Below are 18,581 nucleotides of genomic sequence, written 5' to 3'. Positions count from 1 at the left end.
TGAGCACCCTGGGTGTCTGTAACTGAAACCCTACACTTCCCTCTCACTGATAATTTGGTGCGCCCTGGGAAGACTGTGGGACAGAGTGGTGGGGGGGTGGAGGGGGGAAGGAGGGGTATGCTGGGATGGGCTCTGGAAAGGCATCCGGGTCAAGTCCCTCTAAGAGGGGCTCTTCTTGGCAGGAAGTAATCATTTTGCCAGGCAGATTGTGTTGATGACATTTAAGAGATTTGTGTTCTGACCAAATAATGATTCAGAATGTTCCTCTAATCCCACCACATGTCACAATCAGTCACTTCGTTAAGGATGGAGCTGGCCCTACACCGACTTGCCAGCACCCATCCCCTCTCAGCCAGGGGAATTCTGCCCAGTTTTTGAGGTACCACATCTCTCTGGTTTCTCCATGACCCCTGCTGGTACATCCCAGCCTGCACACACTCTGGCGGTCCTCCCACAAGTATGCACTGTTCTAGACATTGGGCCACAGCCATGGACAAGACCCCTGCCCTGGGCGAGGTGAAGCCAGCCTGGGTCAGAGGTCTTCTGCACTGACACACAGCCCACCCCCATCCACAGCCTAAAGCATTCCCTAGGGCTCTCCAGGAGTGCTGAGTGCAGCCTCCCTAAGGGTTTCCCCTGTGCCCTGTGGCATTCTGGATGCAAAACTCAGGGCTTTGGCTGGCTTCTCAGGCATTTGATCTTTGTTCACTGAAAGCCTCAGGACCTGCAGCCTTTACCATGTAGAAATATCTTCCAGTATCCAGAGATACATTTCTTTTCCTCAGAGCTAGGAGTCCGTGTTTCTCTTGCTAAATAGGATTTTGTCAGGCATAGCTCATGTATAGATGAGGATGGGTGGGGATCAAGTGTCAGAAGAAAGGAACAGAGTATTCAAAAGCAGAGTAGGGAAGATCAGATGAGAACAAATAGATGGAGACATGTCTGGGGAGTAAAGAGGTTAAAGCCTAAAAAGGTGACTGGGGTTTCTGGTAAAGGTGGTGGACTGACTCTTACCTTCTAGAGCCCCCTGAAACAACAGCAGGTTTGTTCGTTGTAAGACAGAATTTGGCAAGGACGGGGAGAGGAAGGGAGGATGTAACGACGACACAATTTTTGAAGCTGAAATACTTAGCAGACCAGAGTACATGAAATCCCAAAACGATAGCCAGGAAAGAAAGCCAAGAACAAACTGGAATCTCCAGAAGTTTCACAAATGGGTGGCAGTAGGCACCTCTGGACATGAATGTGAATGAGGGGCTAAAATAAGAATAAGGCTGAAAGCCTTATTAAGAAGAATTGAGTTGCCCAGATCCCCTCCCTAATTCTGTGCGGCCTACGCCATCCTGGAAAATTATTATCTAAAGAAGGTAAAAGGGAGCATCTTGGTTGGGAGACACCAGGCACAACTGACAGTTTAGGAACAGGGAGATTAAATGAGCACATAGATACTGGATACTGAGACCAACCTCTGTCCCCCTTTGGGATTGCAGATTACAGGAGCCAGGAGACAAAGGGTCTCTTCTGGGGCATCAGATCAGGCCAAGGAGAACACCTAAACTTCCTGACGTCTGTGGTTGTCCAGCTAAGCCAGATCACCTAAAGGAGAGGCCACTGTTAATAAGCCCCACACATGTGTACAGAGTTTCTAATCAGTCTTTTACAGACCGCCAAAGCTTACCTGGCATCTCAGGAAAGCCTTGTGTCATAAAATCTAAAGCCCCAGTGGATTTTTTTTTAAACAACTTGGAAGAAACAGAGACTAGCAGAGAGAAGTACACGTCAACGTAAGTACCAATAACGTCATCAGAGAAATTAAGATATTGCAACCCATGAAGGCAGGACACATATAAAGAAACATTCAGAGAACAAACAAGCAAAAACAGTTCTTGGAAATTGAAAATAAGATATCAGAAAGGAAAAAGAAAAAAAAAACTCTCAAGAGAGGGAATGGAAGGCACAGGTGAGGAAATCCCTGTAAAAGTAGAACAAAAAAGAACCCCAAAAATTGGAAATAGAGAAAAAAGAAGACCATACAGAAAGTCCATCGATCAAATCATAGGAACCAGGAAAGAATGACCAGAGAAAAAATAGGGAGTGGGCAGAGTCATCAAGGAATTAATCCAAGAAAAGTCTCCACTACTGAAGAAAGTGTGTTGAAAGAGCCCTCAGGGAGCCCAGCACATTGGGAAAAAATAGCCCTACCCCAAAGCAGATCTCTGTTCAAGTTCAGAATAATGGGGACAGAAAGTGTCCTGACAATAGAAGCAGGTCACTTAGAGACTGTCAGGAGTCAGAATGGCTGTGGGACTCTCCGTAACAAGTAGAAGTTAGAAGGCAAGGGGCAAAGCCTTGGGAAATGTAAAGCAAAATTATCTTCACGCAGACAAAGTACAAACCAAATGTTTTGAGATGCACGATATCTCACAAAATTTACCTTCCATGCATCCTGTGTCATTGTAGGAAGCTACCAGCAATAACGATTCTTCCAAAATGAAGACTTCAGCCAATAAAGAGGGAGGCATGCAGTCCAGGAAGCAGGCAATCCCCACAGGAGGGAAGGAGAGTCACAGGGGGCCACTAGGCCAAGCTGGAGCAGGTCAGAAGCTCTGGGGACACCTCTTCACAAGGTAAAATAGAATCCCTATAGCAGTCAGGAGAGGCTGGGCCATGCTGCAGTGCAAACAACCTGCAAATCTCCAAGGTTTATTTCTGGCCATGCTGTGAGTCTATAGTGAGGCACCCAGGGACAGGTAGGTTGATGAAGCAGTCCGTCTAGAACATGCTGGTCATCATGGCAGACCAAGACCCACGGTGAGAACCCTGACCCAGACGTGTCACTCATGCCTTCTTTCCCACACACAAAATCTACTCTCTCCCACCCCAAGTGGGCCTGATCCACTTTCATGAGCCTTTTAAATTTGAATCTAGAGGCCAAGGACAGGGAAATCCAAAACCAAAAGATGACAGGGTTTCGAGGTGAGGGAGACTCTGCAGTCTCCCTGGAACATAGTCCAGTTCCATAAGAGGCTCAGTGGTTTCCTCATGTGTGTGGTTCATGTGGCTGGCTCTTCTTAGTCTAGAAACCTATGATCTGAAGACAAGTTGTCTGTGCCCTCCACACCCACCCCACCGCTCCTCAAATACACAATCCCAACACACAGTGGTAGAAATGGACAGGATAACACAACAAACTCCCTGATTCATAAAGCAGAGGAGTGGAGGAGTCCCAGTAGATGGTGTCCTTAGCAATTCTAAAATCCAGCTAGGCAGATATTTTCCCCTGCTCAGGAGTGAGGATATTCCTGGAATTATCCCAATCCTGCTGTCTGGGAGGGACTGGCCAGTCACTGTTCCTTGGAGTCTTGTTTCACCCTTAGGGGTTTTCTTCGTTATCATCTTCCTCCTCTGCACTGGTGGGGAGCCAGGCATTGGAAATACACCTTCCTTGGGGGCTGGGCAATTCCCAGCCCACTTCCGTCTGTAGAAGGTTGGAGATTAAGGGTAATTATAAATTCCAGCCACAAGCTCTATCAGTCCTTGTACGTGGTTTCTTTGGCACTACTAGTTTCTCTCAAAAATATAGTTAGCTTCTCTTCTTTTTATTCTTAAATTACTATATTTTCAGAATATTTTCAACAGAACACTGATGTAAACATGGGGAAGACAAGAAATATAGTCTATGTGTGTCATTTAAAAATAGAACAGATGTGAGAGGCATTTTAGATATGATTTCTTAAGATACATAGGCTCTAGAGCAAACAGTTAAGTTTTTACCATTTTAATCCATATAAGAAGGCAACGAAATTCAAGTTTCAATGTTGATGGCTACATGTCTCTTTGGTAAAAATATTATAACCAAGGAAGAATTTTGAAATATTCTGCAATGACAATAAAAAGGTAACTATAGATGGTGTATTTATACAGCATATGAGATGCATATTTAAAGGTTTTTTTTTTAATGTTTATTTAGTTTTGAGAGAGAGACAGAACATGAGCAGAGGAGGGAGACACAGAATCCAAAGCAGGCTCTGAGCTGTCAGCACAGAGCCCAACACAAGGCTCAAATTCAGGCACCACAAGATCATGACCTGAGCTAAAGTTGGATGCTTAACCAACTGAGCCACCCAGGTGCCCCTAAAGGTCTTTTAATGCCTTAAGACTTGAGAACACTAAAGATACAGAGGGACATTATCAACTTGCAAAGTCATAGGTCTGGAAATGTTATTTCTCCATGGTTTCACTAATGTGTATGAATATTTTAATTTTTATTTCTTCCTGTTGTGTCCTCCTTATCTGTGGTGTGTCTCATGACTGTTGTGGACATTCTCTTGTGGTAGCTTTTCTCTGCTATTTAGATACCCCTAGTCAACACTTGGGTACACTGAATGGCCTGGCAGCTGGGGCTCCACAGCTGAGGCATTCAGACCCACATCAAAAGGCTGAACTTCACAGGTGCTTGGGTGGTTCAGTTGGTTAAGCATCCAACTTTAGCTCATGTCATGGTTTCACAGTTCATGAGTTCAAGCCCTGTGTCTGGCTCTGTGCTGATAGCTCAGAGCCTGGATTCTGCTTTGGATTTTGTGTCTCCCTCTCTCTCATTTTAAATATCACTAACTGATTCAATTAAATGTGGTTAACTTCTTACCTAATCTATTTGATTCCAGTTAGCTTCATTGTTGACAGCTGCTTTCATGGTGGTTTTTAATACATGCTTTTCTCTCTCAACTTAATTGCAGGTTCTTTGAGCTTCTTGATCTTTGATGGTAGAATGACACCCTTGTCTCTTTTCACTAGTTCTTCCAAGTTATCCCAGGTGACAATTTAACAAATATTCTACCATTGGATACATGATGGTCAACCCTTAAGCCAATGCTACAAATATTATTTTTTGTTGCAGCAGCACCCCATGTTTGGTTAACCTTCTCTATCAGTCAGGAGCAGCTAAGTTATGCTATAGTAACAAATGATGCCAAAAGTTCCATCACTTGAAATACCAAAAGGTTAGTTTTCAATCTATCAAAGGTTGGCTGGGGAACTACTCTGGTGGGTGATCACCCTCAACCCAGCATCCAGATCAGTGGGGCAGCCATTCTCTGGAACACTGACAGTCCCTTCTGTTCATAACAGTCATAAGGACTGTGCTACCCACAGGGAGCCAGGTGCAGACCCATCATGTCCCCAGAAGGCAAGGAGCTGAGCTATTCAGTGAAGCATTAACAGTTTCCACAAAACCTGTGACTTCTACAAAATGTGACTTCTGAGGCTATTGAGAAAACTGGCAAAGAGTTTGGGATTGACTTAATGGTAAGTAGATAGAAAATTAAATGAACAGAAAAGAAGACAAGCCAGAGCTCCAAAGAAAACAAAAGGAAAGTCCATTGTAGTTGACCATTTGGCTCAGTTACAGGGGGCATTTTCATAATAAGAGTAACAAACATGGAGCATTGATCTAATGAACTATTCTATATTACTCTAGTGGGGCCTTTTGAGGAGTACATGTGGGCAGAGGAGGCAAGACGAAAGGAAGCTAAGTCCACATCTACATATGGGGAGATAACCAACAGCAACCCAAACTGAAAGCCCAAGAGGTAGCAATGTGATCATTCTGTGGTAGATAGAGTTCCAAGATGGCCCCAACATTCCAGCCCCTGGTCTACACATACCTCCTCCCATGTAGTCAAACACTGATGCAGGTGTTTCTGTAAAGGCATTCTACAGATGTGACCCAAATCAGCTGACTTTAAGATGGGCAGGTTATCTGGTGGGCCTGACCCAGTCTCATGACCCCTTTCATCTGGGTCTAGGGGTCAGAGATGGGAGGTCAGAGAGATAGGAAGCATGAGAGGGATTTGAGGTGGGGAATATTTTGTGTTGCTGGCTTTTAAGATGGAGGAAAGGTTGTGTGGCAAGGAACCTGGGTGGCTGAGAGTGGCCTCCAGATGACAGCCAACTGGAACTGGGGACCTCAGCCCTATGACCATAAAGAACAGACTTCAACCACAATCATGTGAGCTTGGAAGAGAGCCCTGGGCTCCAGAGGAGAATATGGCCTGGGTGATACTGTGATTTTAGCCTCATGAGAACCTGAGCAGAAAACCCAGCTGCACCAGCCCTGGACTTCCAACCTACAGAACTGCCAGATCATACATGGATGTTTAAAGCTGCTAAGCCTGTGGTAATTTGTTACACCATAGAAAACTCATACACACCCCGTCTGAGTTACAGAAATAATCAGGGAAGAGAGGCAAGAGGGATTGTCTCTGGGGAGGGGGAATAAAGGAAGGAAGGGAAGTTAAAGACTGCTGTGTTTCATAACAAACCCTGCACCTTTAAGGTAGCCACATGTTTAACTTTGATTTAAAGAATAATCACAATTAAAAGATTTATCAGAGACTACCAGCACCCAGCTGCTACAGACCAAATGCTTGTGTCCCACCCTGCCAAATTCATATATTGAAATCTACCCCCCACCCCCACCCATAGGAAGGTATTAGCAGGTGGGGCTTTGGGAGGTGGTTAGGTCACGAAGGTGGAGCTCCCGTGAATGGGATTAGCACCCTTACAGAAGAGACCCCAGAGAGCTCCTTTGTCCCTTCTGTGTTGTGAAGACACAGTGCTTTGTGAAGTTCCTATCTGTGTACCAGGAAGTGTGTTCTCACAAGACATCAAACAGACTAAGACACCAACAAGATCCATCCCCAATTTCTATACCAGTGACTGACCACGTTTCCCACACAACTGTGCAGTCGGCCAGGTAACCGAGTTCTCCGTCTGGGAATGTGAGTGGAGGGCTGTGGGGTTGTTCTGCACTGGGGCTTTTAAGAGAGTGGGTTTCTGTCCTGCCTGTTCTCTTTCCTCTGCTGCCAATTGGATGATTATGACAACAAAGCTCTTGGGGATGATGGAGCCCCCAAATAGAAGAGACTGGGACCCAGAAATTGGGCAGAAAGTGCTCTCCTGGATGGCCACTGTATTTCAGCCACAATTCAGGGCCCACCTGTTATTGGAGCTTAGCTCATCCTAGCTAATATAAAAGTGGACGTGAGAGCAAGGGATGGAAGAAAAACAAGAAAACAAGGTGTACGAAGAAGGGGGCTTGGTCCTAGGCAAAGCGAGGGTTGTGCATCGTGCTACTGTGTTATTCTCTAGGGTTGCTTCTTGGTGGCAGTCAGGCCGTGGGGTGCCCGCTCTGGGCATCGTCCTCCTACTCCTTCTTCCTGGGGCAGCCACAGCCTCTAAGTCCTGCATCTACTCGGGGCCCTGGCCTGGAGCTTGGCTGAGGGTGGCTGGGGTTTATCTAGGACCATCTCATGATGTCCTGATGCTTGGCACCCCCCACTCACAGAAGGCAAACAGTGTTCTCTTCATCCAGCCCAGGGGCCACTCATAGGCTCCCACCTGTCCCTGTCTCCTGACTTAATCACACTATCATAAAGAATTGCTTGCGCCAAGGAGGACTTTGACCCTGAGGTTTTGCAGTCCTCAAGTCTGACCATTTCAGGGTTGGATGGGTGGATGAGAAACTTCTGACTGAAACTCTCATCACAGTCACTGATGGCGTGATGCATGAAAAGGAAAACAAGCCATTCTCTGTTGTATGACATGGGGGTGGGGTAGAAAACCGTTTTCATGTGCCATCTCCCAGTGGTCCTGGAGTACAAAATAATTCATCAGGTCCTAAATGATGAAAGCTGACTTCACATCTGGTGCACGCTTACATGGTGAAAGATTAAAACCAGAAATGCTTCTGAGACCAGCCCTCGAAAGACTGAAGAGATATTTACAGTGTCTGCAACAAATGTAGGAGGAAAGCATGTTAAAATGATGGATGGTCCCTTCCAGGCTTGCTGGAGCAGATGGCTCCCACTCCTAAACACAGCAACTGACATGGGATCCCGCCTTCCTTCCTGATAATCGGGGAGGCTCTCTGGTTGCCATGATAATTGCCTGTTCTGTGTGCCCCTTCCCAGTCTCACCCCTTGGTTGTCTGCTGTTCATAATTTGTGATCCTCTCCCTGGGTAGGTGCTCAGGGTCAAATGCTGCATTTCATTCTCTTGACTTAACTCTGAGATTCCTGCCAAGCCCCAACCTTTGAGAACACTTCAGAGCTCCCCTGATCCATTGACACATATGAAAATGCTACAAGGAGGGTGCCATTCCTTCCTATTTCACAGGTTAGAAATCTGAGCCTTAGTCAGCTTGAGAGACTTCCCCCAGGCCACACACAGCAAGATGCAGAGCCCAGCCTGGACTTCTTTCGCCTCACATTGGTGCCCCCACCCCCTGGCCTAATTAATGTGGGGATTTATCAAATCAATTAAATCAGAGCAAGGCTGGTCCATTCTGGACTCTGATGGAAATCCTGTCTAATGAGTATTTCCATTAATGGGATTGCGAGGATTTGCAATGGACAATATAGGATAAGACGGTCTTTAATTCTTGGCTGTTTGCATGTAGGATTTAGTGAAGAAGGGAAGGATGGTGAGGATAGCGGATAGTATACAAACGAAGCAGTGTTCTTTTATGCTAGTGCCCCAGATGATACTACTTAGGCATCATAAAATCAAAGAAAGCAGGGCTGGAAACAGTCTGCTGGGTCATGCCCACCTGACTCACAGTCAGGGGAGCTCTACAGTATGGGCACTTGGAGTCTGTTGTCACCTTTGCGGGGGTGGGGAGGGTGGGGAACATCCATCCGTCCATCATCCACACCTGCCATATGTTCAGTTGGTTTCTAGGCTTTGGGTTTCCTAAGTAGGATAGTATATCAAGAGAGTCAGTAGTGATTATACCTGGTTTTGTAGTTAAACTAGTTGACTTAAAATAGTTTCAAAATGTAGTATGAGTTGGTTCTTTCTGTGCGAGCCTCTTTGAACTGGAGCTTCCGAATCTGATATTTGGTATGAAACTTCTTTCACAGGTAAAGCTGATGTCTGTACAACCAAAGCTATTGATATTCCAGGGGGAAAAAATGTTTTCCACTCCCAAGGAAAAGGAAAGGAGAAGTTGAAACTGAATTAGTTTTAATCTCATTACATGTAACTTGAGAGCAGCCAAGAGACTGCCATCTCTGACCAGAAATCATTTCCCGGAAGTCCAGAAGTAGTTTCTGGAAATTGCTGACTAGGGACCCTCTTTGTGGTCAGCCTTGGGTCTGGTGAGTGACCACGAAGGAGGCCTTCTGAGGGCTCCTCTCCAAGTGGATAAGGAGGCCCCAGCCCTGAGCCAGCCCTGGGGTCACTTACTGGACAATGCTCCACTCCACCTGCCCTCTGTGACCAGTGCCTCAGGTGCCTTAGGAAAACAGGTGCCCAGTGAATGGGGGAATTCTTCAGCCACATTCTGTTGTCTCCTTAAAGCCCCCCTGCTCCCCATGACCTTTATCCACCTAGGTGTCATTATGAAGCAGTAACTCTGGGACTGAGAAAGCTTGACTCTCGCTCTGCAGTCCAGACCCCCAGGCTGGCCAAGAGCGGGAGAGGCAGGTGAGCAGCCCATTTTTTGCAGACCCATTCAGAAGTTGCACACATGCTTCCACCCACAGCACCCCCACCGTGTGCTGGTGACACAGAGGTCCAGATGGTGCGGGAGCTGCTGCTGCCCTTTGGGGGGAGGCCTACAGAGCTAGCCAGGAGGAACCAGGGATGCCCTGAGCCTCCAGGATGCTGGCAAGCTAAAGGGGGAAGCAGAATTGTTGCAATATCACAAGACAGTTTTAAATATTGCTGCAGTATTGTTGCAGTTTTTTTTTTTTTAATGGCCTCAAAGTTTTTGACACTTCTCCCATTAGATCCAGGCAGTTCTTGACTGCTTTAACGCATAGGGAACAGTGAAAGGGAAGCTATGTGTAAAAGGCAGCCAACTTCCACCTGGCTCTGTTGGGGGGAACTTTCATATGCTCCCTCTTGGAGCTCTGAGCTTCTATATGAGAAATCCAACTGCCCTGACCTGGAGGGTGATCCCCACCACAGTTCCAGGCATGTAAGTGAAGAAGCATCTGGGCAGCAGACCCTCAGGTCCTCCAAGCCTTCCAGACCTCCCAGCTGAGGTCCCAAACATCAGTGAAGCAGAAGCAAACCATCCCTTCCAGGACCCATCAAAATTCTTAATCCACAAAAGCAATGGTTCTTGCTGTAGGGCATTGTGTTGGGGGTTGTTTGTCACACGACAGTGGAAACGAGAACAAACATGGTTTCTTTAAACCAAGAGATGACTGGCCTAGTGCTCAAAGAAAAATGATCTCTCTCAATCCTGGGGGGACCATTGATGGGAGCCTTAGGTCTGAGGACTGGTCTCTATGGGTCAGCTAATCAAGGGGACATTCTGTGTTTGACTGGGGAACTCACCTGAGACTTCCCTGGTGTTCATGGCGGCCCAGTAGGTGCTATCAGGGACCCCAAGCCGCAAGCTCTCTGCCTTCTCAGAACCTTCTCTGACACAATGGGTGAAGACTGTTCTGGATGCTCACCTCCATGCTGCACATGACGCATTTGGGGTCCTTGCAGCCCAGCCCTGTCCTCAAAAGGACTGGGGACCATGGACATCCTGGGCCTGCCCCTCTGACACATTCTCCAAAATTCCACATTTCCACAGCTTCCTTATTGTAACATTATTTAATCTGAAAAACACTGAAAAGCTGATAATTGCTGTTTCCTCCAGGAAAAGAACACTTTCTTTTCTCTTTTCTGCTATCTCTTCCATGTACAGACCAGTTTTCTCTATTTACTCGTTTTGACAGCTCTTGCTAATTATTTACTGTGTCGATCAGCTATTGCTGCATAACAAGATATCCCCAAACTTAGTGGCTCAAAAGAACACTAGGCATTTACTATGACTCACAGTGTCTGTGGATTTGGGAATGGCTAAACTGGGGAGTTCTGGTTTGGGGTCTCTCTCATGAGATTGCAGTCATGACATTGGCTGGGACTGCAGTCATACAAACGCCTGATTGGGACTTGAGAATCTGCTTCATGGTGGTTCGCTCACATGGCTGGCAGGTTGGTAACAGTTGTTAGTGGGAAGCCTTCGTTCCTTCCCACTTGGTCTTTTCCATGGAGTTGCTGGAGTATCCTTACCACATAGCAGCTGGCTTCCCTGCTCCCTGACCTAGAGCAAGAGATTTAGAGAGAGAGCCAAGTGACAGCTATCCTTTTTCTGACCTAGCCTCAGAAGTCACATAGTATCACTTCTGCCACGTCCTAATCATTGGCTCTTCTGAGACTTGCTAAGTATGGCCCAGATTCAAAGGGGGAGGGGAGTGGAGATTAAGCTCTACCTTCGGAAAGGAGAAATGTCCAAAAATTTGGAGACATATTTGAAAAGCACCATACCTACCCATTATTCAGTGTCCATTATCCCCTCATCCTATAATTTTATGCTAAGCAGCAAGATACCTGGCTAAAAGATTACATTTCCAAGCCTCCCCTGAAGCAAATGGAGATTAGTGAGATGTAAGCAGAAGTTGTTGGGTGAGGTTTGCCAAAAGCTCTTTAAGAAACAGCTGGCATTTGCCCTATGCCTCTTCCTCTTGTTGACTGCTTGGGATGCAAATGTGATGGCTAATGCTGCAGCAGCTATTTTGTGAATATGCAGCAACTGCATATGACTGGAAGGCATATGCAAAAAATCAAAGAAAAAACTGAATGGTGCTTGAGTCCCTAGTGACATCATGGAACCTCCCATAACTGACTTGAATTGTCTAACACTGAACTTCTTTTATAGGGAGGGAAACTAGCAGTTCTTGATATTTATACCAGGTTTACTAACGGATGAACACAGATCCTAACTGATAAATTTATCATTGTTTTTTCTTCAAACCTGGCTTGCATAGGACTCATCATTGTATTTCTGAGCCCTCTTCCTACATGATGTTCTTTTGCAAATGGGCTGGTTTTCTGGTTGTAAGTTAAGTTGCTGAAGGAACTGATTGATCCAGATAACCACAACAATCCATTTGGACACTGCTTCTCCTGTCAGACTCAGTCATAGGCCACCTAAGGATGGGGAACTTTGGGGATTGGTCCCACTCTTGATCCAGTTGCCTGTGGCCTCTCGGGATAGGTAACATTGTGCTGATGTCTGCCTAGAGCAGAGGGCTTGGATGAGCAGAGAGGGGCTGTGCTCCATTGTGGGTGAGAGAGAGGCAACATGAGGGGCCCTCTGAGTCTGCCATCATGTGAAAGGTCTAGGTCTGCCCAGGCAGGAACCCCAGGTCATTTAACAAACCAGGTCACCTGCATCACATACAGCTCCTCTGATCTCTGAGAACCCATTTCCTGGTGGTATTTCAGTTCTTCCCACTCTGGTCAGCCAGAACATGTATCTCCTGCTCAGCCATCCTGGAGCACAAGAACCATAGTCAGGAGTCCTGGAGGCACATCTCTACCACATTATCCCTTTGTGGAAACTCATTTGAAATAGAAGATGCTATCGCTCCATAAAAACCACCCAAAATGTAGTGGCTACAATAGCAATTGTAGTTCACTTTGTTCATACTTCTGCAATTTGGGCAAGACTTGGCTCATCACTGCTCCTTGCAGGGTCAGGGGGGCGCCTCAACTGCAGGAGAACCCACTTTCAAGATGGCTCACTCACATGGCTGGCAAGTTAGTCCTGGTTGTCCACCAGGGGCTCAGCCTGGGCTGTGGGATTGGGGCCTTGATTCCTCTGCAAGCAGGCCTCTCTATAGGCTGCTTGGGCTTCCTTACAGTGTTGTGGGCTGGTTTCCAAGAGCACGTGTCCCAAAGATGGAAGTGTAAGTCATGGCATTTCTATGGCCAGGCATCCAGACGTCACACAGCAACTCTTCCCACCATAGTCTGGGTTGCGGTGGTCACAAAGGCCAACCCAGATTCAAGAGGAGGAGACATGGACTCCACTTCCTGATGGGGAAGTAGGAGGGTTCTAGAAGAGCATGTGGGGTAGGAGATATTATTGTGGCATTCTTTAGGAAATGCAACCTGCCACAGAAAGTGTGCCTGAGGCCCTTCATTGCTAAAGTTGGAAAGTATCTGATTCTATTGCAGTATGTAGGACATCGGAGAGGCCTGAAATGCTACGGCTCAATCCCCCTTCCTTCTTTTCAGGAAACCAAAGTTCTTTTTGAGAAAGAGATATAGATATATATTTTCTTTTTAAAGATAAGCTATAATTTCCCAAGTGCCAAGGTGAGATATTCACCTTCTACAGAACCACAAGCAATGTGGAGCTGGGCCCATCAGGGAAGGAATTTCTGTGGTTCAAGAATTCACTCCTAAGATTGCATCCAAGGCCACTTCCCAGAGGGATGTGTTGAAAGTGACCCCCATTCAGAGCCTTACTACACCCTAGATCTGTCACCCAAGAGCCTCTGATGCTGAGGGAAAAAACCCTAAAATCTCTGGCTTTCCCAGCCTCCCCTGGAGCTAGGCATGCCTTATGATGACATTTGGACCAATGGGATCTTTGGGACCCATAGAGAGAAATACCACATCCAAGAAGCCTTCATACAGGGAGAGGTGAACCCTTGCTGCCTTCTGTTCTCCCAGCACCCACTGCCCATGACCCAGAGCCTTGCTGCAGCTTTAGAAGCTGCCACAAGGGCTGAGGAACACCCATACCCACCCTGCTACTTACCTCTGGGCTGCTTTTATGAGAGGAAATGGAGCTCTTCCCTTCTTGAAGGAGGCTGTATTGGGTTTTCTGGAACCAGGTATGGCTTCTCTTCAAGGAGGCAGTAAGCAGAGCCCTCAGGGCCTTGGTTGGGGGCCTATGGTGGGAAGACTTGAGGAGGAGGGTAGGGGACAAGTCCTGGGGAGGGACTACAATTGGATTAATGTCCTTAAAAAAAGAGGAAGACATTGGAGAGAGTTCTTTTTGACTTGCACTACCATGTGAGGACACAGCAAGAAGGTGGCCATCTATAAGCCAAGAAGAGAATTCTCACCAGATGTCAACTCCTTGATCTTGAACTTCCAGCCTCCAGAACTGTGACAGATAAATGTCTATTGTTGGAGCCACCTAGCCTGTGGTATTTTGTTACAGCAGTCAGAGCTGACAGAGAAACCCTGTGATGCCGGAATCATGATCCCATTGCAATGGGGGAACGAGCTCTGACAGGCATAGTGGGCCACACTAAGGCCACATCCAGGGTCTAGGTTAGAGCCCTGTTCAGATTCCCAGCTCAGCTGATAAGTTAGAAATGCGATGGGCTGCAATGATCACTTAAACAAATGGAGGTCTCCTGTAATAAGATGTCAGGAAGTAGGCCTTCCCAGGGCTGCGGGAAGGGGCTCAAGGGCACTGACAAGGACCCAGCTCCTTCCCCCTGACCCTCCAGACTCCTTGTGTTCTGTTCTACAGACATCGGCCACAGCTCTAGTCTGCAGTTAGGGCTAGAAGCTGGGGGACGGTGGGGAGGGTGTTGGGAGCACATGACTTATATATGCTCTATGCCGCAACTTTCCCAGAAGACTTCTTCATTTTACGTGGCCATGTCAGCAACAGGGGAGACTAAGGAAGCACGTCTCTGACTTCCCCGTTCTTATGGTGGGAGGTGGCATTGGACAGGTCCCGAGGATGCCCAGCATTGGTCACTCCTGGCATCTCATTACAGATCCTGCTTTCTGACTCAGAGTGTTTGTCAACTTGGGACAGTCTGGGGGAACTCATTCAAATTCGCAGTGCCCTGTAAGGTTTGACTGGCTACCTAACAAAAGAGCATGCTCTGATGAGTGGGTGTTTATGTTCCTGGTGGGTGGGGTAGAGGATGCACTCTTCCTAATTCCCTACCTTCAGCCTGCCTCAGATACCACAGGGATTTCCTGATGATGGCTGCTGGCTTCTTTGTCGGCGGGCAGCAAGGGCATGAAATTTGTAAGTTCTCCGTGGGCTTGGTAGAGGCAGCTGTAACCACACAGAGCCTCCTCATAGGTGGGACCAGGGATCCCCTGCATCTAAAGGGAGCACATCCTCGGGTTCTTCTTCCTCCAGCTGTGCAGCACGGTTCTATCTTCTCCTCCTGAGTGGTCCTGCAGAGGATTACCTTAAAGCCCACCATGGCTTTGAGGGAAGCCCTTTCTACACAGTTGTTTCCTGGTTCAAGGCACTGCCCTGCCCACCCCATTGGGACTTTAGGGGGGTGCCTGGCCCCTCATGTGCTCTTACTGTCCTGTAGGTTTACCCTGTGGTTGATCTATGCTGCTCATATCCTGTCAAGGCCTCACCAGTCACTCCCTGTGGGTGTGTGGGTGCATTTGCATCTGTGGCCAGCATAACCCTGGCCCCTTCAGGTTAAACTGGAGACACACAGAGAGTTAAACATCTCTCCTGAAAGCCAGAGAAGCTGCAGGGTTCTCATGTGGAATACAGTCATAAAGTTAATTTAGGTCCACAAGTGTTGCCTGATTGTAGGCACTGAGGTGTGGCTTCTAGGCTAAGTACCCAGGGTACCAATATGCAGAAGGAACTCATGGCTAGGATGTAGGACTCTGTGCAGAGAGAAGGCAGCAAAGCTTGGCAAGAGCATGAAGAGGCATCCAGGGAGGCTGAGGTATGTGCAAGCCTGGGTGGGTTTACGGGAATTTGTAGGTCTCTCGGGGACAAAAGGGAATTCGGGTGTGATAGTAGAGGCAACCCAAGATCAGCAAGGTGTGCTCAGGGGTGGGGAAGCTCCACCCGGCTGGGAGACAGTGCTCCAGGAGGCAGGTGACGCCTCTGATGGCAGGGGTCCTGTCAAGCTTGGCAAGGGCAGATGGTCACGTACTGTGGGAGCTCCTGACACAGGCAAGAGTCAGTGTGCTGGCCCAGACAGCTGGATGCCACGCAGGGACACAGAGAAGGCATAGGAGGGAGAAAGAAAGTTGAGATGCTCAGAAAGGGAAAGGGAATGGGGCTCCTGGGTGGCTCAGTCAGTTGAGCATCTGACTCTTGATTTCAGCTCAGGTAACGATCCCAGGGTTGGAGGATTGAGCCCCACGTCGGGCTCTGTGCTGTGTGGAGCCTGCTTAAGATTCTCTCTCTCCCTCTGCCCCTCTCCTCCCTCATGCGCGCTTTCTCTCTCAAATTTAAAAAAAGCAGGGGGGGGGGGAGAGGAAAAAAGTGAGGGGTGGGAGAAGCCTCTGGGATAGCCAAGAAGAACAAACCTTGAGGGGATGAGTCCTTCAAACCTCAGCTCAGCTGTGTGATGCTGGGCTGCCTAGTGAACCTCTCTGAGTCAGCTTCCCCATCTGAACAGTGCAAAAAACACCTGTTATGAGTAGAGCTGAACAATGTAATATTTCAGTGTGGGTAGGGCACCCACCCTGTGGCAGGTGCACGTGGCATGGCAGTTACCTTCCCTCCTTCACGTCTGGGGTCACCGTTAGTCACCAGGTGACCTGGAGACCTCATTTCATCAGGTCTCTCCCTCCTCAGTGTTCCGAGAGGCCCCAGGCCTCTGGTCTGACCATGGCAGTGGCCGGGTCCGTGGCAAGGGCAGCATTTGCACTGAGGAGCCTCGAGGCCCCTGAGCGGCTGCACAGATGCCGGCAGCTGCTGCTAGCCCCACAATGCGGCTTTTGTGAGCCAGGGTGGCAGTGGAGCCCAGGGAACGACCTGTACTGGGGAACAATTCCTGAGGCTTGCCCAGCGCAGCCCAGAGCTCTCAACAAAGCAGAGGAGAGAGGCTGCAGCGAGGCTGTGGGCAATTGCTTTTGTTATGCAAACGAAGGAGGAGGTTCCCAGCAATCTCTCCCCTCCGCACAGCTGTTTTGTGATGCAGATGAAGGAAGGTCTCCAGCACCCCACCCGTGTGTTCCTAGTCCCAGAACTTGCCCTCCTCCTCCTTGCTGTCCTCCCTGCCAGGCTTCGTGAGCACCACCCGCACCACGCAGGGCCAGGACGGGGCTCTCTTGGGGACTCTCAGTCCAGCCAGGAGGTGACAGGACCAGAGAAAAGAAGCAAAGGCAGAAGGACATTACCTCAAATTGTGCATCCAGCCGGGAAGAATGAGACCAGGCAGCTGGGAGAGGCCCCTCTGATCAGGCATCGCTCAGGCTGAGCTGGCCAGGCTAGGGGCAGTGTCTAGGGTAGCGGGACTATATGCGCCCAGGCTCCAAGGTGGGGTACCTGGCTCCAGGGGAAGACTGGCAGGTGTGAGGAAGGCCCAAACACGGGCTCACTGGCACACGGAGCTTGCACAGAGCCTGCCCAAAAGACACACACTACAGTGATTTGGCAAATTTCCAAATTTCTCTGAGCCTCAGTTTCCTCATCTGTAAAACAAAGAGAGGAATGACCTCTATCACAGGGCTGTGGAAAGATAGATGAGCTAATCCAGATACAATGTTGAGTCTTTGCCAGGCACATAACAGGCATGCAATGGGTACCAACGATGGACAGCGATTTGGCAATATTTACCAAGCTCAGAAACACATACACTCATTCCACAATAATGTTACTTCTAGGAATTTAGTCTGCAAACACTCTCACATGTGCAAAATGACGTATGTTCAAGGTTATTCTTCAAAGATGTGTAGCAGCCAGAGATTAGAAACAGCCCAAGTGTCCATTTGTGGGGATTGGTTCAGTGGATTATGGTCTGTCTGAGAGGGACTTGCCCAGGACAGCACAGAAAGTTCCCCCCAGCTCTGAGGGCCCCCCCTCACCCCCTATGCTCAGCCTCTCACAGGGGCCTACTTCCCTAATCAGGGAAAGGTAAGTGAAGAGCAGCTTCTGGGCTTGGAAATCTCCAGCTGAAACAAGAATGAGTGTGTTCTCTTGTACCGACATAGGGGAATGGACTGCACAGGAGCTGGGTGGGGTAAGCCAGCACCCTGCCCAGCACCTTAGGAAAGGAGTGGGGCTGAATGTGACTGCGCTGGGCCCAGGGAAGGAGGGTGTGTGTGCCTGGAAGAGGGGTGTGCAGGGCCAGGGTGGTGGCTGTTCTACACACACCTGGAGGCAGACATTCACTGCTGCAGAAACGGACCAGACCGTCTAGGAGCGAGGTGGTGCGCGCAGCCCAGCAGTGATGGAATAACACAACCGGTCACCATAGCAACAACCGGCAGTTGTAATTTTCAGGAGGCAGGCAGCCCCCAGCGCTCCAGAGAAAGCTACAGGCCCCCTGCAGGGCTGCCTCAGGGCAATACCTCGGTAACCCCAGGTGTGCCCCTGGCCAGGCAGCGTGACTCCCCCGGGCCTCAGTCTCCCCATCTGTAAAATGAGGATCTGACCTGTGACACATGTGCACCCCTGTGCTGGGGAGGAGAGGCTGAGTAAGAGGCTGGGAGCGGAACATGCTTTAGAGCAAGGCACAGGGCTCTACTGACTCAAAGCCTGTTAGCCTCCCATGGCAGGCCCAGAGAGACAGCTTTGTCCCTTTTCTGTTCCCTGTTGCCCTCATTAGAGTCGGCTGTGTGCAGCCCTGAATTTCTGCCACCAGAGTATCTTCCAGATAAATAAATAATGACTATAGAAGAGGAAGAAGGCAGACTGCATTTCCTTTGGGCAGGAGGCTGCCCAGTGGGCCCTCTGCAGGAACACAGGTGTGGGTCTCCTGCCTTCCAAGCCCCTTGCTCCTGCCCCCCTCCAGCCCCCAGCTCTTCCAACTTTGAAACTG

This window comes from Acinonyx jubatus, chromosome B3, assembly GCF_027475565.1.
Source record: "Acinonyx jubatus isolate Ajub_Pintada_27869175 chromosome B3, VMU_Ajub_asm_v1.0, whole genome shotgun sequence".
Classification (NCBI taxonomy): Eukaryota; Metazoa; Chordata; class Mammalia; order Carnivora; family Felidae; genus Acinonyx; species Acinonyx jubatus.
Note: the sequence above shows the minus strand (reverse complement) of the source record.